This window comes from Equus caballus, chromosome 15 (genome assembly GCF_041296265.1).
Source record: "Equus caballus isolate H_3958 breed thoroughbred chromosome 15, TB-T2T, whole genome shotgun sequence".
Lineage (NCBI taxonomy): Eukaryota > Metazoa > Chordata > Mammalia > Perissodactyla > Equidae > Equus > Equus caballus.
In genome coordinates this window covers 72,411,797-72,437,139 of record NC_091698.1, presented here as the reverse complement: position 1 = coordinate 72,437,139, position 25,343 = coordinate 72,411,797, and positions in this window count along the sequence as shown.

Here is a 25,343-nt window from a genome sequence, read left to right as displayed (position 1 = left end):
GTACTAAAGTACTAATCTTATTAATCTTATGGGACCACTGTCATCTATATAGCCTGTTGTTGACTGTTACATCATTATATGGCTAATGACTGTAATTAAGCAACTCTCCAAGGGACCTGTGAGCATTTGAGATCCTTGCTTCTCCTAGCACAAGCATTTTTCTATTCTGTTAGATCAAACCTAGGAAGCAAAATGATTGCATGGAAAGTTTGAAGGAGCAGAAATAGGGCCCAGAGAGTGTACCTCTTTGCCCCCAAATTGGTAGGTTTATTCTTTCTCCCTAGAAAATATTAAAGAAAGAGAGTGTACTGTGTGAGCTGTCACATTATTTGCTCTCTGACTCTCATTCTGCTTCCATGCTTTAATCCTCTAATGCTCTTCTATAGATATAATGTTCTTTGTGTTTTCAACAGCAAGCTAAATATCCCCATTTCTATAAACAACTTTTTCACATAACTTCTTTACCTCTTGCCATCTTAGTCACTTCCTTTATATCACATTCTAACGTGACAGCATTTTGCTAGATAAATTCTTAATATAGGTTGACCATCAGAAAATTGTCTCCCTGGGTTTGGAAATTACATTTCTGTAAAGACAATCTAGGACCATGTCGGCGGTGTTAGCTGTCACTCAACCCTGCTCATTGCGAAATTAAGGTTAACTAAAGTATTCCACATGACCTATTCAGAAGTTGGCTCTTCTCCATCTTGTCTTTGAGAACCTAAGATAGAAAGAGCAAAATTGAAATGTGGAGGTACATTAAGAACATTGAGGAACAAACAGAGCAAATAGGACACCAGATGATAAGATTCAAGAAGTACAACAAGAAAGAAAGATCCTTTCACACCTAAATAACGTTGAGAAATCATGGCAGTATATCTCAGGACATAAACAATGACTATAGTAATGACCCTGTATTATCAATGTTTCAAAAGGCAAGAAAACGTGCCATACTTTTAAGGACACAATCCATCAAAAGTATTTTAAAAATTATTTGTGCTAGGTTGATCATTCTCATGAAGGTATAAAATCCACTTAAGAGTTTTTAGAAGCCCTCAGAACCTTTAACATAACAGACTCTTCAAATGTTTGTTGAACAAATTAAAAGAGTGCACATGCAAAATCTGGGAAAAGTTGACATAAACAAAACATCAAAATTAGTGACATCCCTGCATTACTACTATCCCTGCAATCATTTACTGAACTCCTTTTGTAAACCAGTAATTTTGCATATGTCATTCCCAATCAACAACACTGAAAATCTAAAGTTATGCCTATTTTACAAATGATGAAACTGAGACATTGAAAATTTATGTAAATTGCCAAAGTTCACATAATTGGCAGAGTCAGGATTCTAACCCAGAGTTGCTTGATCCCAAAGCCTGGGCATTTTCTCTTATTCCATATTCTTCAAACAATGATGAGTGTGCATGTCAATAACTATGTATTAAATTAAATTCAGAATCAGTTTCATTTGATTTTATTTCAATTTAAAATCATTCATGTGTGCTTAATCTTTCCATCATGGTCTAATATTCATATTGTTATAAAAAAGAGAGACAAAATAGATCTTAAATTCCATTTCATAGAAGATTATCAATAACCAGAATGGTTATCAGTTGACAATAAAGAGTAAAAAAGCCTGCTATAATGTAACACGTGTAATGTTTACAAATTTCTTGGGGAAAAGCTAAATGTGCATGTGCACATACACGTATTGAATGAGTTCCTTTGTAGGGTACTGACTCCCCTAACTCCTTACTTACCGTCATTGTTGGTCTGGTTGCCCAATGTCCATCAGGCAAAAGTGTGATGGAAGAGAAGGCTGGCTTTGGCAGGCCCCTGCTCCCTTTTCAGTGCCTTTGGCTATTCCTAGCAACCTTGGTTTTCCACTCACCCCCACCTCTGGAAGCCTATGGTGCTTCCTACAAGCTGTCTAACTTCCGGTGAGTGATGAAAGTTTGACAGTTGATCCTGCCTCCAAGAGGATTTGCATACTAGGCAGTGTCCAAACATAAAACCACTGGTAGTAATAATTTCCTCCCCTTTTAATTTAAGACATCAATTAATAGTGCTCAATCAAGTTATTAACAATTTGACCCAAAAAATAACATCACATACATCCCAGTAAAAGCCATCCCCAAGATGTCGTAAATGTAGAAGGTTTTGGTGTTTGTAATAAGAACAGCCCAGGAAAGCCTTTATAGAAATTCTAATAATTTAACTTTCCTGAGGTAATTTATATCAATAACTGTTTAATTCAAGATCAAAGCATGGTTATTTATGGAAAGACTGTAAATTACAAAAATGTGTGTGTGTCTGCATGTAAAATACAGTTGAAGAGCAAATAAACTCATTTAAGCTCATTCAACTTTAATCCAATGTTTAATGGGGCTTTTCTCTAAAATCCTGAAATTGGCAAATAAGGCCAAAACCTGAGGACTAAGAGGCACTAAATGCATAGTCCACATACTAAAAAACCACCAAAGGCCAGGGTCAGACAGCTTCCCTGGGGATTATAAGGAGACCGCAAAAATGGTTTTACTACCACAAGCATCTACCTCCACCCACTCCCCAACCTCTAAGAAGGGAGGCTGAGGAGGATGGGAACAGGGGGAAGAGGCTACTCTTCCCGCCTCCTATCCCATCCCCAGACAACTCCACAAGCCAAGAGGGGACACTCCAAAAGAATCATTGTAAACACTGGGGATGCCTGCAAGACAGCGTGACCACCATTACATTCAGCAGTGGGACTATGGCCAAGGACGTGGAGTTGCTGACCTACCTCTGCGCCTACAGAGAAGAAAAGCAGCTAGAGAGAGACGGCAGGCAGAGAGAGCGGGATGCCCAGCAGGTGAGCAATCATCTTTCTCTCCCCACCACCCACCCCAAAGAAAACAAATTACAAATCCAGCTAAAGTCCCATCCTTCTCCCTTCTTCCTCTCTCTCCTTCCCCAGAAGTTGGTGTGTATCTCAAAAAAACATGATGTAGAGTACAAAGGCAAGTTGCAAAAGGATACCTATAGTTCATTAACACCTGTGTAAATTTTAAAAACACACAGAACAATACCATGCATTGTTTGATTAAACACATTTTAGTAAGACCTTTTTTCCATAACAAGCAAAAAAGAAAAAACCAATTCACGCGGATTTACTACATGACAAGCAACAAACACCTTGCAACAAAAGTTAGGATATACTAAACTGACAGATCCACTCAAGGACATCTGAATATTTAAATTATTAGTCAATAGTAATCTGGCTTGATATATTTAAGTAATAAGAACCCTTTTAGTATGAGAGCTGTAACTACTCCCCTGTTTTATCAGTTACATATCTCCTTCAGTATAGAAAGCCAGAGCCTCATAGATGTGAAATATGCTGCATAATAAAATGCTTTCCTTGGTCGAACTTAGCTAGTAAATAAAGGAACTAAATGCCATGGCTTCGACACCAGCTGATTCACTTCAGTAGAAATGACCTCATAAAGTTCGCACCCAGTTGTGTAAGCTAACTCTCCATTCTACTGCATTTTAAATGATTTACAGGGCTGTTGGGCTCAGGGGCAACAGAAACGGCTGAAATATATAATACACCAAGGATAGTTCTTAAAATAATTGATCAAGGTAAACGTACTTAATAAACTTAAAAATAACATTCTTAGCAAGTCAATTTTCTCTATGAAACATGCCTGAATGCATGACCCCCAATAAACTCTCTTCTCTTATTCTTAGCATTGGGTTACATTATTTTTTGTTTTATTTTCTTCACTGTTTTGTGTGTTTTCTTTCATTTTTGGTTTACCGATGGTGCCTGGCGTAATACTAGGCACATAGAAGGTATTGATAAATAATTACATTTTGCATGGTTTTAAATATTTTTGAAATAAAAAAAGAATTTGTCTTTAGGCAAAGGATTATATAAATAGAAAACACAAAGGATATGGTCCTTTAAGAGAGTGAATTGACTATTGCCTCCCCCTGGTTCATAATTCCAGTCGTTATGGCCCTAAGAACTCAAATCCCATTAGCTTTTTGTCACAGAAAGCCCAGAAACATTTTCTTAGAAATTGTGAAGAGAGAAAAATTATAGAGTAATCCTGAAGAAAACTTAAATACAACAGGAGCCAAAAAAAAGAACAGGGCCAGCATTCTCTTCCTCCTTCTTCATCATTCAAATTGTGCCTAAGTAAGAAAGATGCTCTTACCAAGCCACATACCTATTAACAACTGCTCCCTTAACTACACAAAGAGGAGCTTGAGAAGTTTTTAGAAATGCTTAGTGACATGTACCGCTATTAATAAGTTGTACTAATAAGCTGTGGTCATTACACACAGCTGGGGCAGTACAGGCCTAGATACAGGGTGAGCTCTATGCACAGAAGTTGAAGAAATTACAGTTTATCTTCTGGACTGTCATTCTCCTGCCTACCTCCTTCCATGCCCAAATACATACCTGCATACCCAGGACTCTTACTGTCTTCAGATACACTCTGCATGCCCTCTATTCCAACTGCTGCCACCCCCTGCCCCAATTCCCTGCCTCCTCCCCCACCACCGCCCCAATTCCAGGCCTTCTCCCCGACCAGCTTTCATCATAAATTACCTGGTAGGGAACTGCTCTAAGCGTTTCCATATCAGGAAAAGACATGACAAACTCATTTTCATGTTAGGGTTAGTAACTAACTGAAGCTTAATTTTATCATCCCTCCCCAGGATCATTAGCTCAAAAGCCATGTAATATTAATGCCAGAATTTCACATACCAGGGACATGCTGATGGGAAAGAAATGTTGATACCTCCAAATCTCACTAAATAGAGAATTTCTGCTCATTCCCAGCAGGTAAATAATCCTATCTGGTTCTCTGGGGTGGCAAATCATTTTCATAAGACATGGCTGAATAGCTTGACTAAAGACTAATATCTGAAAATTTATAAAACTACTCTTGGATGATTTATGTACATTCGTTGACTATACATCCTCAATTGTCATTTACTTTTCAATCCAATGTAGTTTGGGACTTTTACAATCACTACATTGAAAATACTCTCACCAAAGTTATCAACTTCTTTATTGCTAAATCATTGGAGAATTTTCTGACTTCAAATTAGTTTCTTTGTAGCTCTTGATGCTTTTGACCATTTCTTCCTTCTTAAAACCATTTCTGTCATTTCTGTGGCTCTCTTCATGTTCCTCCTACTTCTCTGTTCCATCTTTCTCAGTATCCTTGTGGAATTTTCTCCTCTACCCTTCCCTTAAACGTGAGAGCTTTCCAGGGTTCTCTGTTTAACTCTCATTTTACTCTAAAACCTTTCCTAGTATGACCTCACCCATTTCAATTACTTTAATCATTACGTATATATAGTATATCTGTACGTATGTGTATATTTATTTATATGCCTGCCAATAATTCTTAACTATATATCTCTAACCCAGAGCTCAAGCTCCCCATCATATTTCCAGTATGCCACTGAATGTCTCCACCAGGATATTCCACAGAGGTCTCAAACTTAGCACACATAGAATTCATTATTTTTTTCCCAAATCAACTAGCCCCCTTCTTGGGATCTCAATTTCAACGAATGATATTTCCACCCACCCAATTTCCCAAGCCAAAAATGTGTCAGAGTCTCATGACACTTTCCTTTCCATTAGCCTCCATAGCTAATCAAGCAGCAAGCCCTGTTGATTCTGGCTCCTTAGCATCTTTCCAAGAATCCTCTCACTACCAGCTCCAACGCCACTTCTTTCACCTCATTCATCTCTCTTCTGGATTATTTTGTGAGGCAGCAGCATATCATAATGGTTGAAAGCAATGGATTTAAATAATCAGTATCTCACTCACTCATACATCATCCCTGAACTCTTTAAAACCAGTGGTTCCCCTAGGAGTTCCAACAGCACCTTTTGTGTACCCATATTATAGCCCTTATAAGACTAATTTTATTTGCCTGTTCATTTATTTATCTGTCCTGTAAGACTATATGCCGCTCAAGATTTTCTTTTTATCATTGTCTATTTATCTACATTGCCTAGCACACAATAGGTATTCAATACAGACTCAATGAATGAATGCATGCAGTCTATCACCTGCTATGAATTCCAACTAAGAGAAGATAAGAAAAACTTGTATTCTTCTTTATATAGTCAATCAACTGAAACCCAGAAACTATGGAAAACAAAGCCTTCTGCATTATAACTACCCATTTAACTGCATCAGCATTTTCTCTAGGTTTAGAGGATTCGTATGGGGAATAGTTGCAAAAGTTCCACTCTCTCTTATATGTCATCTCAGGAATACATAATTAGAGTTAGAACTTTTCTGGACTTTTAAATTAAAAATACTGGTTTTCTTTTTTGTTAAATTGTTTTGGGATTCCCTGTTAAATGTGGAGCTCAAGAGGGAGATATCTTGATGTAGACTTTGGAGCTTAAATATCCCTTAAATATCCCAGTCCAAATTCTTTTGAATTGAGAGTAAGAATGTATGATTTTAACTTTCTAGACAAACTAATCAAATTTAAGATAAAAGATATAAAAATTGAGTCCACAATAAATCATCCAAAATATTAATATTTGCAGGGCAGGACACGCTTCCAGGTACACCAAGAATGTTAGCTGTACAGGGCCCTGGGGAAGAGGCCATCTGGTTGGAAAGCAGGATTTGAGCCTGAGCAGAAGATCGGAGAGAGTTCAGCTCTCTCTGATCAGAGATCAGCTCTTGAAAGAGTCAAACAAGACACTGAGTGGAGAAATGTCCCTCATTAATAATAATAATAATTTTTTTTCTGGGATTTGAAACAGAGGATATGAAAGCCTTCATAGTAACTTAACTTACCACATATCAATTCACTTTAAATCATTTTAAATATACGATTGAACTCAATGGTAAATACTAAGAGTATACTCATCTTCAATATAAAAATATCTTAAAGATGCTATAGAGGTAAGATAGAAGTAGAAAAGCAGAGGCATATTATTTTGTGTATGGGATAAAATCTGGTCTCACATATCTTTTAAATAGACAAAGTTACGATTCCTATTATTCCCATCCTTATTATCCTTATTATCTATATTTTGGAGATAATTGCCTACTAAAAAGTTGCAATCATAAAACATTTATTTATTTCTTTCCCTATCTTTATTCATCAAAAGCCTTTGCACCGCCAATCAGAACTTCTGGTGACCACGAATAATCACAGTGAGTTCATATAACTCCAGACAAAAAGCAAAGAACCTGCTTGGCATTTTAGTCATCTTGTGCAAGTTTACAATGTTCAATTTCCATTAGGCTTTCTAAAATATTGAAAGTAGCATACAAATCCCTGTTATCAACTTTAGGGACCCCAACTGGGATATGCCGCCATGAACCTGGTACAGACATTATCCGAGTGTTATTGTGCAGCAGCTTTAGTGGTGGTGGACTTGCCTAGGAGACAACGAGGAAAAGAGTTTCTCTGTAGTTTCCCAAAATGATACGACATTCTGCAAGGACTAGAGAGATCTGCATTACAACACGCTAGGTATCACTGAGTAATGTAGGAGCTAATATTTTTTAATTAGTAATTTTGATAGTCATCAGGTAGAAGAAAGTAGCACTTTCTTGAGGAATTAATGCCATTGCTCCATTATTCTATCTAAAAGAAGAAAGGTTGGCATTTAAAAAGACTACATTCATTTGTAAAATATTATTTTCTTCAATGTCTCTGTCATTATAGAGATGGTAGGGTGGTAGGGTTTGAAAATCTTATTTGAAGTTTATCTAAGAAACAATGATCCTCATAATTCAGAGCAATAGAAACAAATTTACCTGAAATACTCAAAAGGTTGCTTGGATTTGTCATTACAGCTGCCTCATTTTTCTCTTTCACTTTATAAATTAAGTAGTTCCTCACCCAGGATAACTGTATGGCACCATGAAATGGAATAAGACATCATAACACTTGTTTCAAGTCTAACTTCTACTGTCAAATAGCCGTGTCACCTTAAACAAGGCACCTAAACTCTGTTGGTTTTAGTTTCCTCATCCATTAAATATAAGATTAACTGAGCTTTAAATTTCTTTTAATTCTGACTAAGGAAAAAAACGTATTCAAATTTTAGCAATCAAGCATATTTAAAAGCAAATCGCATCCTGAACGTCAACTAAGGAACTGAGGTATTACGTTTTCCATCACTCATGGCTTTCTGACCAAGCCTATAGTTCTAATACGAGAATTACTTTCCATTAAGTCAGGCTTACTGGGTATTTTGTTGATTGAAAAAAAAAAAGAAAGAAAGAAAGAGTAGGGGCCCGCCTGGTAGTGCAGTGGTTAAGTTCACACGTTCTGCTTCTCGGCAGCCCAGGGTTTGCCGGTTTGGATCCCGGGTGCAGACATGGCACCGCTCATCAAGCCATCCTGTGGCAGGCATCCCACATATAAAGTAAAGGAAGATGGGCACGGATGTTAGCTCAGGGCCAGTCTTCCTGAACAAAAAGAGGAGGATTGGCAGTAGTTAGCTCAGGGCTAATCTTCCTCAAAATAAATAAATAAATAAATACAATTTTAAAAAAGAGTGACGACAAGCGTTTCACATCTGAAATTCAGTTAAACTAGTGCATGTACACTTGGAATACACATACTTCATAACTTCAGAACCCATTATATCTTGTACCTACTACTTGTTTACTCTGTCAATTACAACGTTTTGGAAATTTAATTTAAAAATTTACTGTTGATAAAACTATAATTGAACTTAGATAACAAAGCATTAAAATAAATTACTCCTGAAGAAAGGTCTTGATAATCTGAAAGAAAGGTGACAGTAGTTGCAAAGCCAATCCCTCTCTAGGCCTGCTTGTGTTATAATCACAGTCTCTCTCTGTCTGCCTCTCTCTCTCTCTCTAAGCTGATGTGGAACAATTACCTTCGGTGATGAAAGGAGACGGGGATTGCCTCTTATTCTGATGTCCCAAGGTTAACTCTCCATTATGCTCTTCCCCAGCAGGCTCAAGCGCCCCGTTGGCCAGCAAGCTTGGAGATGAGCAGCTGCTTTCACAGGAATCAGTACCTGGGATAAGAAGAAGTTTGGATCCATGGTGAGATACTACTTCCTGTTAAAGTCCATATCTTTTATTTAAAATTTTCTTTCATTCTGACCCCAGGTACCTAGACCTTGCCTGAGTTTTAATTGCCTGGATCCAAGACCTAGTCATTATACCCCTACTTCTTAAATGAGTGTACTAACCAGTCCTAGGGTACAAGAGTTAAACCAAAAAAGTATGTTTAACCATAGGGTAAATATGATACAAGTTCCAAGAGAATGAATCTTTGTCTTGACAGCAATATAAAAATATTCTCTTTAAGCAAATATGGACATATTATAAAGTATAGTACACTGTAAAATATGTTAATTTAAAAAATTAAACCTGAGACTTCATTATTTCATTTTTATATCAAGCAAAATTCTCTGGTTTTATTTGTTGATTCATCTCTCCTATTAGGGATACTTTAGTAGAAAGTTTTTGTCACAAAAATGCCTTACTATATTAGCAACTCCTTCTCCTCTGCTTCACAATTCTTTGGGGACATTACACACACTGCATTGTAATTATCTGAGGGCATGCCAGGCCCCTTCACTTTGCTGGCTGAGCAAAGATAAAGTCAAAGTCCCTGACAGCAAATTCCCCCAGTGACCAAATGAATTGCTGATATTTACAAAATGGGATTCAATGTAAGCTAATGTGTCATTTTGACTAAATCGGCTTGCTTTCACATTATGTAGGATTATGAAATATAATTTACATATATTTCAAAAGACTGTAGTATCATCTTTTTATTGGTCTGGTCCTACCAGGCAATATATTAAAATTTCTTAAATAAAAATATGATCTTAAACAGCATAGACATTATGGAATTTAAAGATCTTAATAAGATAAAATTATTTCAGAAAAGCAAGAATAAATGTAAAAGCAAGATTTTTTAGTCAATCATATGGTATTGATGATGATCAAGTTCACAAAAATCTTTGGCATGTTTTTTAGTTCAAATGACCCGGGAAGAAATATTAAAATTCTTTAGTGAGGGTCAAGAAAAAATAAAATATTAGTTTGCATTGTACCATTACAAGGGAAAAAAAAGGAAATTTCCATTTTCAAAGTAAAACTTCTTAAAGAATGTGAACCATAGCATAGAAATCAAAAGTTGAATAATTCTACACGGCTTCCTCCCTTGATAGTAGAACAGGGCTAGAAAGTAGATATTTTACCTTTTCAATTGACTCGTTCTTTGCAGATAGACTTAATCAATTCCTCAGTTATAGGAAGGATTGTCTCATTAGAGAATCTGACCTGCTGCTACTTCTTTCTACTTGGTGCATAACTCTGGGAAATGCAAGTTAGATATAAGAAGAAAGCCTCCTGAGAATAACCTTTATTGGGTACTAAACATATAACTCAGTGGCCTCTCCAAGCCATGGAGTTTCGGGTCTGATCTGGATACAGAGGGGTGGGCTGGGCTATGTGGGGTCTCAAGTCCAACCAAGAGCTATGATTTAGTTATGCTTCACTTTTATTTATTAGCACTTTCTTAAACTTACATATATTCTCAGCCCACAAGTGTGGGTAGCTGGCCAAAGGCTCACAAGTGTTTCCATAATTTTTCTCTTATAATAATGACACTTTGGCAACAGGGACCAATGGGTGTTTGTTGTCCAAGTATTATGGGTAACACTCTGATTACTACTGAATTTTTTGCTCCCCTGCATTCTGATTTCTTCAAGGCCTAAACTATATTTAGTTTATGCAAGATAACTAATAAATGCTTATTCTCATGGCTACTTTTGAGGATTCCAGGAACCCCATCTGGTATTTGCTTTTTCACAAGTGACCTTTAATGACGCCAAATTTATTCAGTGCATGTGTCAAGGTAAAAGCTAACAAGTAAATAACCCAGATTATTCTTATTTACTCACAAAGCTGCAACAGGTACAATACTGACTCTAAATGTCACACTTAACAGAAATGAACTCAGGTTATCCAAACTCAGAATCTCCTAAAGGTGAAAACTTATGTCAACAGAAATTCTCCCTACACCTACACTGAAAAGGTACAACTGGTGTATCAAGTTCACCAGTTTGTCATTGTGCATTGGGAACATTCTGTGCCCCTAGAAAGAACTCAGTGATAACCTTATCAACTTATTCACCAGTGTAATTGGGACACAGGGAAGTGAAAGCAAAGTGAGAAGGGGAAGGTAACAATGTTTTTATGGAACAAAGCTGGTCGACAGAAAACACTTGGACCTATTTAAAACAGAAACCCAGTGTTACTAAAGCAGAGAAAACGGAAGTCAAATAGGCACCTGGTGAAAAGTTTTGAGAGTAAAATGGTAAGGACATCAGGAGCTAGTTTGAAAAAAAAAATGAAAGCATAAAATGCCAACATCAATTGATATAAAGTATACCATGCTGGGAATACTTTTCTATGAAGTTTAAAACTGAAAATGTACTCTTTATTAGTTTCCATATATATAGGGATATACACACACACACATTCTGAATCACTCGAGAAGAAGCTTATCCAACACTCTATAAGGAATATTCCATAAAAGAAAAAGATCGTGGGTATATCTCTTTTTTCAAGTGCCTTCAGTGTTTGAAGTAAATTTATAATGCTAGAGGTATCCCATTGTATCCCATCAGAAAACAATGATGCTGAGAACAGTGTACATCACTAACGTTATAAAGTAGAAGAGAAGTGGGTTGATTTACTCCACAATGTATGTTGTGAGTAAAATCATATCAGTCAAGGCAAAGTTAATAAGGATAATTATCGGGATTTCCACAACCTACAAATCTGGCCATTTTGAATAATCATGTCTTCTAATCCAGCTGGTTTATTAAATATACATTTTTCCCCTTACTGGGTCTTTCATACTTTGGCAAGTGTCAGTTTTTTTCCTCTCATTATGTAGGTGGTGGCCACAATTTTATAAGCAATGCACAGCTGCCTCATTCTTCTGCTCTCTAATGCAAAAAGATCTGTTGACCAGATGTCTCCGCCTGGGTACCAAAGGTATATGCTGGTCCTCAGAATGAGCCTAGTAAAATTGAGTTGAAGCAACTGAGTCACCCAACAAGTCACTCCCCAAACCATGGGACAGAATCCAGCATAAAGCACAAGAAGTAAAATGTTTTCGTGGTGTTTACTAATAGGGTGAACAAAGGATGGTAGATTGAAGTAGAAAAAAAATATAGCTGCAAACAAAACTAAAAAAGGTAAAAACATACAAATCAAAATGATAAATTATAGAAATAAGTTCAGACATAGGAAATGCATAACATTGTCTTTGTTATAAATATACAGTTTCTGCCGGTAAGGAAATTCATGCATTGATCTGTTCTATGTGTTCAGCCTTTGCACCTCAGCAAGACCCCTTCCTCACTTGAGTATGTGTTGAGAGGTACCTCAGCTCATGAGCATGATTTCTTAAAATGGAAGTCAACAGAGACATCTGCCTCATAAATAGGTGAATTTCTTTTTACATTTGGATTTTTGCCAAATGAGGCCTTTAGAATTAAAATGAATATGATTTCTGTAGAACAGCTGCGACTCTGTCTAGCAACCAGAGCAAGAGCAAGGAATGGGGGAGTGGTAGAAAGGGCAGGAGAGGCAATCAAGTTTTACTTCGAAGGTAAGCCTTGAAAAATTGTAACCTGACCAAAGAGAAGGCAGGACCAGCTACATAATTTGTGGGACCCCACACAAAATAAAAATGCAGAGTCCTTATTCAAAAATTAAGAATTCAAGACAGGAAGAGCAGAGCACTAAAGCAAATGTGGGGCCCTTCTAATAAGTGCAGGACCCGATGTAACTGCACATGCATGAAGCCCTAGCAGAGGGCATCCTAAGTAGAGATGTGGTGTATGCAAAGGCTGAGAAGCCAAAAGCCATGAATGGCAGAAAAAGAACTTCCCAGTGTCAGGGGAGAACCCTAACATCATAGAGGATGGCAAGGAGCAACTAGACCCCAAACAAGATGCCTTAGCACACACATAGCTGCCAAAAGTAGACAATGAGACCGTGGATCAGAGCAAGACAATTTGTAACTCACAGCACAGCAAAAAAACAGGAGTATCAGCATAGTAGCACCATTTCCCCTGTCCCCAAGTCCCACAGAGTGATGTAAAGGCCTGGGTTGCAGCTACACTTGCAGTGGGCTACACCACAGGTGGGGAACTCAGGGCTAAGTGTTCAGCAACTTTGATAGCAAGCAGTAAACAAACCAGTCCCCCTCCCTATCACAGGAGAGAGCCATCATACAATAGTCATGGCCTCGAGGCTGCCTTAATTGCCTACCCAACTAGCTACAGAAATGGCTCAGGATTAGAGCACATTCGGCCTTGTATTTTAACATATTCAGCAAGGATGTGCACCAGGTCCTTGGTCTACCTCTCCAAACACAGAGTAAGGGAGCTGCATGTGCCCTTGAAACAGGGTCTCTGTTACGGGGTGAATTGTGTCTCCCAAAAAGACCTGCATAAATCCTAACCTTCAGTACCTCTGATTGTGACTTTATTTGACCGTAGGGTCTTTGCAGATGTAATAAAGTTAAAATGAAGTCATACTGAATTAGGATGAGCCCTAATCCAATGGCGGGTATCCTTATCTGAAGAGGGAAATTTGGACACAGACACAATGCACGCCTTGTGATCATAAAAGAAGAGATTGGAGTGATGCATCTAGAAACCAAAAAACATCAAGGACTGTCAGCAACTGCCAAAGCTCGAAGAGAAGCAAGCTTATATTAGTCAGCTTCGGCTGTCATAACAAACCACCAAGTCCTGGAAGGCTTAAACGGCAGAAATGTATTTTCTCACAGTTCTGGAAGCTGGGAAGTCCAAGAACTCTCTCTCTTCCTCTTCTTATAAGGATTAGGGCCTCACGCTGATGACTTCATTTAACGTTAAGTACCTTTGAAAAACCCTATCTCCAGCTATATTCACATTGGGGATTAGGGCTTCAATATACGAACTGGAGGGTGAGGGGCAGGGGCACAATTTGGGCCATAGCACTCTCTCAGTGCCTCCAGAAGGAACCAACCCTGTTAATACCTTGGTTTAAGGCTTCTAGAACCCAGACCTGTAAGACAATAAATTTACGGTATTTTAAGCCACCCAGTTGGTGGTACTTTCTTACAGCAGCCCTAGGAAACTAATACAGATTTTGGTACTGGCAAATGGGATGTTGCTGTAACAAATATCTACAAATGTGGAAGTGGCTTTGGAATTGGGTAATGGGTAGAGGCTGGAAGAATTTTAAGTTACATGATAGACAAAGCCTAGATTGCCTTGAACAAAATGTTGCTAGAAACATGAATGTTAAAGGTGCTTCTGGAGAAGTCTCAGATGGAAATGAAGCACAAGTTATTGGACACTGGAGGAAAGGGAATCATTGTTACAAAATGGCACAGAGTTTAGGGACTTTTGTTCTATTGTTGGGTGGGAAGTAGAACTTGTAAGTAAGTGATGAATGTGGATATTTCTTGAGGAGATTTCCAAGCAAAATATGGAAGGTGCAGCCTGGTTTCTACTTGCTGCTTATAGTAAAATGCAAGAAGAAAAATATAAACTGAGGAAGAAATTATTAAGTAAAAGGAACCAGAACTTGAAGATTTGAAAATTCTCAGCATATCCATGTCGTAAAAACTGAGAAAGCTTGCTCTGGAGAGAACACCAAGGATATAACTGGACAAATTTTTGCTGGAGAGATAAGGCATATGATGCATGAATCCATTCGACCATCTCAGCAGAGATACTGCTACCTTGACCTGAAGAGGACAGAACTGGGATGAAATGAAGAAAGGTTGTTGTGTTTCTGGGCTTTCTCAGGCAGGAAACAGGCTAACAGAGCTACTCAGCTGGAAACATGTATTATTCTTCAAGAAAAGAGAAGAATGACTCTGAAGGTGGCTCAGAGGCTGGCAGGACTGCTGCTGTCACCACAGTTTCAGAAGACACAGCCCAGAAGGGATGGGGCCATCACCTCTTCTGTTCCAGAGGGCCAGGCCACCATCCAGGGAAGAGAGGGCATAGCTTCCCCAGAGGGCCTATAGGACAAAGCATCAAGTCACAAAAAATTATTCTCAGGCCTGGAAACCTAATGGAATTTGCCCTGCTGGGTTGCAAACTTGCTTTATTCTTTTTTTCCCTTTTGGGATGAGAATGTCAATCCTCTACCTGTCCCACTATTGTATTTTGGAAATAACTTGTTTTCTAAGCTTCACAGGTCCACAGATGGAGAGGAACTTTGTCCCAGGATGTACAATACTCTGAGGCTCATCTAAACCTGATTTAGATGATTTAGAACATGAGATTTGGGACTTTTTGAGTTGATTATATTTGGATGAGATTTTGGACTTAGAGTTAATACTGGAATGAGTTAAGAATTTGGGGGGTATTGGAATGGGGTGAATGTATTTTACATGTCAGAAGGACATGAATTTTGGGGGGGCCAGAGGATAGACTGTTGTGGTTGAATGTGTCTCCCAAAAGGATATGTTCATCCTAACCTCCAGTACCTGTCAATGTGGTCTTATTTGGAAATAAAGTCATTGCAGATATAATCAAGTTAAGATGAAGTCATACGGGATTCTGGTGAGCCCTTATCCCATGACTAGTGTCCTTATAAGAGGGAAATTTGAACACAGACACAGACAGGGAGAGAATGCCATGTGACGACAAAAGTAGATATTAGAGTGATGTATCTACAAGCCAAGGAACGCCAAGGATCGCCAAGAACTGCCAGAGCTAGGAGAGAGGAGTGGAACAGATTCTCCCTCACTGCCTCCGGAGGGAACCAATCCTGCTGACATCTTGATTTCAGACTTCTAACCTCAAGAACTATGAGACAATAAATTTCTATTGTTTTAACCCACCCAGTTTGTGGCACTTTGTTAAAGAAACCCTAGGAAATTAATACCATTTCCTTTGATACACTCAGAAGAAGATAATTATACCCCTAGTATATTGAGATAGAGAATCTGATATCAAGCTTTTTTTCTCTCTTTTTTTTTTTTTTTTTTTTTTTGAGGAAGATTAGCCCTGAGCTAACTACTGCCAGTCCTCCGCATTTTTTTTGCTGAGGAGGCCTGGCCCTAAGCTAACATCTGTGCCCATCTTCCTCTACTTTATATGTGGGACACCTACCACAGTATGGCGTGCCAAGCGGTGCCATGTCCGCACCTGGGATCCGAACCAGTGAACCCTGGGCCTCTGAAGCGGAATGTGCGAACCTAACTGCCACACCACTGGGCCGGCCCCTGATATCAAGCTTTATAATTATGAAAATCTTACAGACCTAACCTGGTGTTTATTACAATTAAGTTTGCATATTTATTTTGGAACACCCTTGAGTTAATTGGAAGTGTCCTTGTACCCTATGGATTGAGTGTTTGAAGAGAAATTTGGAGCTGTTGCCAAGATCTCTTCACATCAAAATGACAGGAGGGTAAGAACAACTTAGCATCCATGATTGATTAGGCATACTCTCTAAGGCAAAGGAAACTCATCAGATGTGTGTCCTTCTTTGAAATAAATGAGTTGACAGGCTCGAAGAATCAGAACACTAAACTGTATTGAGAGTCCACACGTTAAGCAGCAAGCCTATCTAGCCTACATTTTCTTTACAGTAAACCACCACACCCACTGACAGCCTCAGATAATAGGGTTGGACCCTGATGCCACATTTCTATCACAGTTTACAAACCCTGACCACATTGGATGATGCTAAGGTTCAGACCTCTGGACTGTGGGCTGAAACAAATTCTCTCTTTCTCAGGATTTTAAACTAAGACATATATACTGGGAAGCAGTTGGAAATAGCCACTGGATCTAGATGTCCTCATAATCTTAGAAACTGGGGCAATAATTCTCAGGCAATATATACTGATGCCCAACAAGACTGCATCTGTAGCAAAGGACAGACAAGAGACTTATGAAAGTGGGGAGGGTATGAAAGGGAAGTTTCTTGGGTTTTGCTGGCGCTCCTGCTCTCAGGTTTTTCTTGATGTTCAAGTGTACATCCTGCCTTTGTTTCTGTGAAGTATCCCTGTTTCTTCATAATAAAACACCCTTACACTATCTTGAATAGAATTTTTATTTCTTCTAATCAGATATCTTATTTCCTTGATATATAGATACGCTTCCCTAATACAACTCGAGAGTGTTTGGAATGCTTTTGTTTGTAAGGAGTGATCCCTCAAAAGGAGCACCACTATAAATAACCTTCTAGTGGGTAAGGCAGAGAGAACCACTCTGGGCTGGCCAAGAGTAGAGGAACCACAGCACCAGTTTAGGAGGCTACCAGAAGAGCTGCTGCCAAAGAAAACAGGCTCCACTTAGCTGCTAAGCCCTTTGAGAACTACAGCCAATGAGAGATTCCATGAGCAATACTGATCCATTACAGCCTAGAGCTTATCACTAGGTACACCATATCATTTGTAACTTTTCCACCTCATGGTGAGGAACCTTTGGGGGAGAATGGGGACATCCGTCTTATCAATTTAAGAGTAGAAGTGGAGGGTTTATTGTTCTTTGGTTATCTTGCTCACTAAGGAGAGAGAAATAATATTGGCCTTGAATGGAAATTGATGCAGTTGAAGGGTGAGAAAACATTGAGTAGGAAACCAGGCCACTGCCCAAGACTAAGTTCCTAATTGCAAGGGTCTATACGCTGGACAGAATTTATGAGATCCTTCCTTTCTCCTTAAGTGCAAATTAAGAACTAATGCATTAGTTCCCACATGTTGTGATTGCTGTATTATAGACAGCCAAAGTGATTCTATTATTGAATGGGCATCAAGGTCACTATGTTGAATAGAGTATCATCAGGACCATAAACCAGATATTAAGATTAAGAAGATGTTCTAGCTTTAGAACTTGAAAGAAGAAATGGGCCACATAGTAGAAACCCAGGACTCAGAAATGTCTAATTCTACTGTCTACTGAAGTGGGACAATTTGAAATAATTTGTGCTTTATGAGGATTTGCATTTTTTAGCAAGAATCCATTCATTTCCTTGCTTCAGTTCTCACAAATTAATAGAGCATGCAGTTTTCTTTGAAATTTGAGCCCTGGGCTGGGATCAGTTCAAAAAGGGACATGAAACCTGTCTACTATGTCACTCTTTCAGCAGGAAACAATGTTTACTTTCTGCCTTTTTTTTTCCTAGAAAAGAAAATTAAACTCTGCAATAGATTCCTTTTTAGTTATGCATGTAAGAGATTTGCTGAACACAACATAAAGTCTGTTTTTCAAGGAATATCTCTTCCAGAGACGTTAGGAAATAAATATGCATGAATGGTTTTCTACAATGCCAGCCATGGACTAAATCTAAAAATCAGATGGTTCTATGAATCTTTACTTTTTTTTGGTGAGCAAGATTGGCCCTGAGCTAACATCTGTGCCAATCTTCCTCAATTTTGTATGTGGGATGCCACAACAGCATGGCTTGATGAGCAGTGTGTAGGTCTGTGACTGGGATCTGAATCCATGAACCCTAGGCCACCAAAGTGGAGCACACGAGCTTACCCACTACTCCACCGGGCTGGTCCAAAGCTTTGCTTTTGAGCCTTTGCACCCTAAAAGCTCCAAATCAAACAAATAATTTTCCCTATGAAATATGTATTCATGAACCATATGCAATTAACAGTATTATTTGACATTTTCCTCCTGTGGTTCCACCTTGTGACAAGAGCACTCATTTTTGAGATGCTTCATCAGGAGAAGGGAAAGGAAAGAAGTCAAGAAATGTTGACTTGTCTCCACATACTTTGGCCTTTGATTCTCCAAATCAAAGCCATCATCCAAATAACCAAACTGAACAGTCCATTTTAAGGATAAAAAGAGGTTTCAGGAGTAATCTGTAAGCTTCATATTAAGCATTCACTTTATCAAATTAGAGATAAAAATGAAATTACAGACAACGTTAATTCTTTGGGGATAAAAAAGATGAATTACAGGTAGTAAAGAGAGAATATCTGATCTTTTACATTTTTTCCTAATGCGTCAAATTAATGCATCTTTCAAATTAAATTAAGTCTGTGAGTTCCATTTTTTAACTATTGTTCTGAGAACATAAATCTTGCTGAAATGGAATAAAAGTAGCTTGGAAAACTCTCAATTGCTCGATGGTGAAAAAAAGCCAGCAATGGAATACAAGTGAAACTAAACAATCTATAACTCTTAATGCAGGATAACATTGGAAGTTTCACTAGTCTCCAAATAGCTTTTCGAGTCACCAGATCTAAATATATTGAAATGACAGCACCTGATCTTAAGTTACAATGCATTACTAAAATCCTGATATTTCAAGAAGACAAAAAAACTGATATTTACCCCTTACAGTGCAGACCAAACTCATAAGAATCATGTAGGTATGTGAAATTAAAATATCCCTGAGGAATTAATTGCCCTTTGTATTTTAGTTTGGATTTCAGTGATCTTGACATGCCTATATACCAGTCACAAGCGAAGGTGATGCTCCACCAAATGCTCATTTCAGATTCTTCATCTATTTTAAGAAGCCAATTTTTAACAATGCAGACTCATTTTTGTTAAATTAAACCCTCTAAAAAGGAATGGAACGTCTCTATACATAGGCCATCTTCTTAGTCTCTGTGAAGTCTACAGAATAAAGTCAATTTCATTAACACAGTAAGTAAACATCAAATGAGATTTCTGTTGTTCTTTCCCAATAAAGAATTTTAATCTTTCCTGCAGGCCTTTATCATGAAAGAATTTAAGTGCCTCTGTTACAGCATTTCTGCAGAGTCAGAAGTAAAGAGACAGGCTGGGAAGGCTGAGAACTCAGGAGGTCTATTGCAGTGGTACTTCCACTGGGGACACAGCAGCCATCTGCCTCCTCCCTTCATTACCACCCCTCAAGGCTTAGTGACAGCAATCCAGGGAACAAGGTTTATCTTAATTTCTTTCACTCATTGGGAGAATAAGACATCATAGCAGCAACTCATGCCCAGGATAGTTATTTTGACTGAAGTAGTCTATACCATATCAAGGGCATGCTTATTGCTTAAATTTAGGCAGCTCCAATTCGCACAATGGATTTAGAGCCCACTTTAAAAAATAGTTCTTGTTGACATAACTTCAAGATTTAGAAAATTATCATCATCATCAGGTCCCAACTATCTTGAGAAAGAACTGTGAGTATTAACAGTAATAAAATCTTTATTTGGGGCCTCTAATTCAAGTTATTTGCCTGGAATTTTCTTTCTTTCTTTTTTTTTTTTTAAGATTGGCATCTGAGATAACATCTGTTGCCAATCTTTTTCTTCTTCTTCTTCTTCTCCCCAAAACCCCAGTACATAGTTGTATATTTTAGCTGTGGGTCCTTCTGGTTGTGGCATGTGGGACACTGCCTCAGCATGGCCTGACGAGCAGTGCCATGTCTGCCCCCAGGATCCAAACTGACAAAATTCTGGGCCACCGAAGCAGAGCGGGCAAACTTAACTACTCGCCCACAGGCTGGCCCCTGCCTGGAATTTTCTGAGAGCCGAGTCCAGACCAACATGGTACAGATACCAAAAGGAAGATCTAAACTACTTAGAAACTGGGTATGGACATACACAATCTTATTTTTCAGCGTTGGCCAGTGTTCCTACTCAGGGAAAGAGAAAACAAACTTGAAATCTGTTTATACAATTTGTGGATTGCTCCCATTCACCAATCATTAATAAATGAGGAAAGAATATGCAACGCATGTCTTTGAATAGAATGATTAGTTCAAACCTCATTTCTCACTGTTATCTGTTTCTATGTTCTTTATTTCCACAACTCATTTATTTAAATATGTATTGGGCACCTGACTTGGGCCAGGCTCCATTGTGGTCAGTAGGGATGCAGCCATCAACAACATAGACAAGTCCCCTTCTATCTCGGAGCTGACATTCTGCAGGAGCGATATTGATAATAAGTAAGTTAGAGTCATAAGCAATATCATTTCAGAGAGTGTTCAATCCCCTGAAGAAAATAAAACACAGGGATGTACTGGAGAGTTAGGGGTGAGAGTAGGTTAGCCTGGGGGTCAGAAACAGCTCTCGAAGGAAATGACATTGAACTGAGATTGAATAACACTAAGTAGGCGTTTATGGATTCAATGTTTTGGGCAGAGAGAACAGGAAGTGCCATCCTAGGGTGGAATGAATTTGGCACATTCAAGGAACAGAAATAAGCTGGGAGTGACAAGATCTAGTAAGAAAGTTCTTACACAGTTAGGTAGCGTCTTGTAAGCAATTATAAGGAGTTGGATTTTATCCTAAGTACACTGAAAAGCCACTGAAGGAATTTAATCAAGGGAATTATATGATCTGATTTACATTTTTAAATTTCCTTCTAGCTTCTGGCGCCAGAGTAGTGGTTCACACCAGTCTGTCTGTTCTGGTGGGCTGAGAGCTCAGGGGAACTGGAGCTTCTCTGGACTGAGATGACCTAAGGCTATCTCACTCTGAATGGACCATAGAGGAGGATACTTCATTCAATACCTATACATCACGGGTGAGGCTAGCTAGAGCCTGTTGTCCAGGCAAGACAAGCCTCAGGCCACTCTTGCCACCACATCAAGCTAAGTCATTTCATGAAATAAAGTAGCAACAATGCAAGGAAACCCACCAATTGGATGGGCAGTAGCTAGACTACAACGGATGTTATGCTGTAACAGACATCTATAAAATGCTGAAGAAACTCAGCGTGCAGAGAGCAGAAGGATAATAAATCCTGGTTTGTAGCACTCAGTGACTGCACGAAGTAGCAAGTCTATTTGTACTGAATGTAAATGTGAAGCATAACGGATTGTTGCCTAGGAAAGGGGAAAAATACTTTATCACATACAATATTTCTGATTGTTGTTTGGTTAGAACATGAAGTGATTGATACTTCCTAATGCATATTGTTTAAAAGGCACATTTTCATGGGCTGTAGTCTTGTAAATGATCTTTCTTAATAGTCATGAATTCTCAACAAGCTGAAGCAGGAAAGGAAAAACAAATCCTCAAAGTGAAATAAGCCTACAGAGGCCAACCGCAGAAGGGGAAAAGGAAAAGAACAATGCTTATGTGTCAGGCAGTTCTTAGAGCTATATCATTTCACTCATATAAAACCCTACCAATTAAGGGCGCTATCCCTTTATTAAGATGGAGAAACTGAGGCTGGGAGATGTTACAGAGCTCGCCCATTATCATAAAAGGAGTAAGCATCAGAGCTGTCTCTAGAGTCACAGCTGTACCTGAGTATAGAGCCCGTGTTCTTTCCATTGTACCAAGCAAGGTCAAAGCCAACAATAAAGAAATGGCATGTTACATTCCGAGCGAGTGAAGCAGATGAATCTCTGGAGAACCTTGGTACAAAATGAGCCTGCGTCCTCCCGAGCGCCCTCCTGTTTCCACCACTGCTGACCTTGGCTGCTATGAAGGTCTCAGGACAGAACTACTGTGAAGAAGACAATTTATACATGGTCCCTCAACCCCTTTTTGGATCTTTTTCCTACTCAGCAAGACCTTCATGTTTTCTTAGCCCACACAATTACCAGCTCTCCTCTCAAATTCTTCATTCATGTTAGAATGGAAATGACTCACATCAAGCAGACAAATCTAAAAGAGATACGCATTTTATGAAGATGAGAGATTTAAATTATTAAAATTAGTCTCCATATTTTTCAGAAATCGGTCAGTAGATAGAGGAAACTTGTAGAGAACCAGAACCTATCTTGGGTCCTGAAGTCAACCTGCACATGCCTACGATAGACTCTGGTCCAGTAATTGTCCCTCAAAGCTTACCTGCCTTTTCTCCTACTTTTCTCCCCTCCAGCCAGCCCTTCCAAACATACATTGACCTTTTCCATTTCTGTAATTTGGCCACTGCCGTGCATCCCACCTGAAATTCTCCTCTTTATCCAAACCCTACTCATCCTCACAGCTCGTGTTCAAGACCAGTATTTTTAAAGATAATAAATTTCATTAGCATTAAGTACATGTCCAGTGTTAAAACTTTTAAACTACAAAAACATCTAAAGAAGAATATTTTTAAATTAATATGATTCTATCACTAAGGTAACCATTTTTTATAACCTTTACCTGTCCTTAAGCCTTTTCTGATCATTCTAGCTTTCTCTCAATCTCTCCCTTTCTTCTCTCTCTCTTTCTCTCTCTCTCTGGAACTCCTTCAGTTTACTGACTAACATGCAGTTGCTCATACATTTACTCAATTACTCCTTTAACAAATGACTACGAAGCCCACCTCTCCTGTATCAGACACCATGCCAGGTTCCAGGGTGGTGAAAATGACATAGTTTCCGCCTGCATGGAGTTTACAATCTAGTGCCTATGATTATGACTTATTACTTAACATATCTAACTTACTAATTTAACAATCTGTGCATTTTATAAGTGAATATTCTCTCCCAAGTGAACTGAAATTCCTTAGGGTCAGAAAGCACATAATGTCATAATGATCAAACATATAGCCGGTACTATTTATTACAGTGCCTAGAGGATAAAATAAGGCATAAAACTGGCCTGTTCTTCATATCAAAAATAGCTTCACTTACATGGGACAAAAACCCTACCAATTAACACATTTTTTTTTTATGCTTCCTTTGCAGTGATGGATATTGTGACTTGACACGAAACACCTTTTTTTGGAGAGGAAGATTGGCCCTGAGTTAACATCTGTTGTCAATCATCCTCTTTTTTTATCTCCCCAAAGCCTCGGTACATTGTTATATATTCTAGCTGTAGGTCCTTCAGCTCTTCTATGTGGGATGCTGCCTCAGCATGGCTTGACGAGCCATGCTAGGTCCACATCCAGGATCCAAATCAGTAAACCCCAGGCTGCCAAAGTAGAGCACGCAAACTTAACCACTATGCCACCAGGCCAGCCTGGAACACATTTTTGATTTATGAACATTCTGTTATATTCTATTCCATTCCATACTAGATCATATTAATTAAAAATATATAACATAGTAAAATTTTAATTTGAGGATTATAGTTTATAGTCTGACCAGGTAGAAATAAAATCTACTCTGTATTAACATGGTTTCTGAGTAGGATAAAATAAAGAACTGTTATCTGATCAGACACAATAAAAAGATGGGAAATTATAATAAAAAGATGGTGAAATAGGTGGCATGTGTTTAGAGTGTGTAACATAATAACTGTGACTTGGACAGTATCTGGCACAGAGTGGATGGTCAAAAATACTTGCTAGACGAATAAATGGTGTTGAGAGTTCTTGGATAAGAAAAGCAGGTGCATGATGAAGGAGCACAGGACTGTGAGTCAAGTGACCTGGGTTCTAATTCTGGTCTTGCCTCTTCAGATAAGTCCCTTTACCTTCATGGGCGTTGATTTCACACACAAAGAGGGACTGGGATTAATCACATTCAATTCCTGAACAGTAAATGCAAAGCAAGTACCACAAGTAATATATTTGTTGTGACATATTTTGCTTAACTTCTAACAACTAATACAAATATGCATTCGTTATGTGACTTTTAAAAGAAAACTCTTAATTGCAATAGTATATACAAATCAACTCGATGTATAGAATACATCATATCCTATAAAGTTATGATGCACAAAGTAGAGTATCTTTTGGGGAAAACTTTATTTACATTACAATCTTCTCTGTTAATCTAAAGTTATCAATGTATTTCATAGACTAATAAATTCTATGTTTCTATCAAAAAGAACATTCCTTTCTTTTTTTTTTAAAGATTTTATTTTTTCCTTTTTCTCCCCAACACCCCCTGGTACATAGTTGTGTATTCTTCGTTGTGGGTTCTTCTAGTTGTGGCATGTGGGACGCCGCCTCAGCGTGGTCTGATGAGCAGTGCCATGTCCGCACCCAGGATTCGAACCAACGAAACACTGGGCCGCCTGCAGCGGAGCGCGCGAACCTAACCACTCGGCCACGGGGCCAGCCCAAGAACATTCCTTTCTTATGCTTTCCAGGAGGGCCTCATTTTTCCTTTGTGACCTTTTAGTTTTTATTTTCTCTTTATTTGATCTCCCCCATGATCATCCACTTTCAACTTCTACAACTGTTATTGAGTACCAGGGAAATATAAACCAAAACTAGACATATGTTTTCCATGCAGCTTTTCTATATGTACTAGTGAACAAACATTAATGAAAATAATGAGACCTGCCTACAGAAAAGCAGATATCAGGCCACAGAAGAAATCACTCCCCTTTTGTTCTTTTTACTTTACTTTTTTTTTTAACCAATTCCTCTTAGTTATGGTATCAGGCTTACTCTCATCCTAGATTATTCCACACTGTTGTCT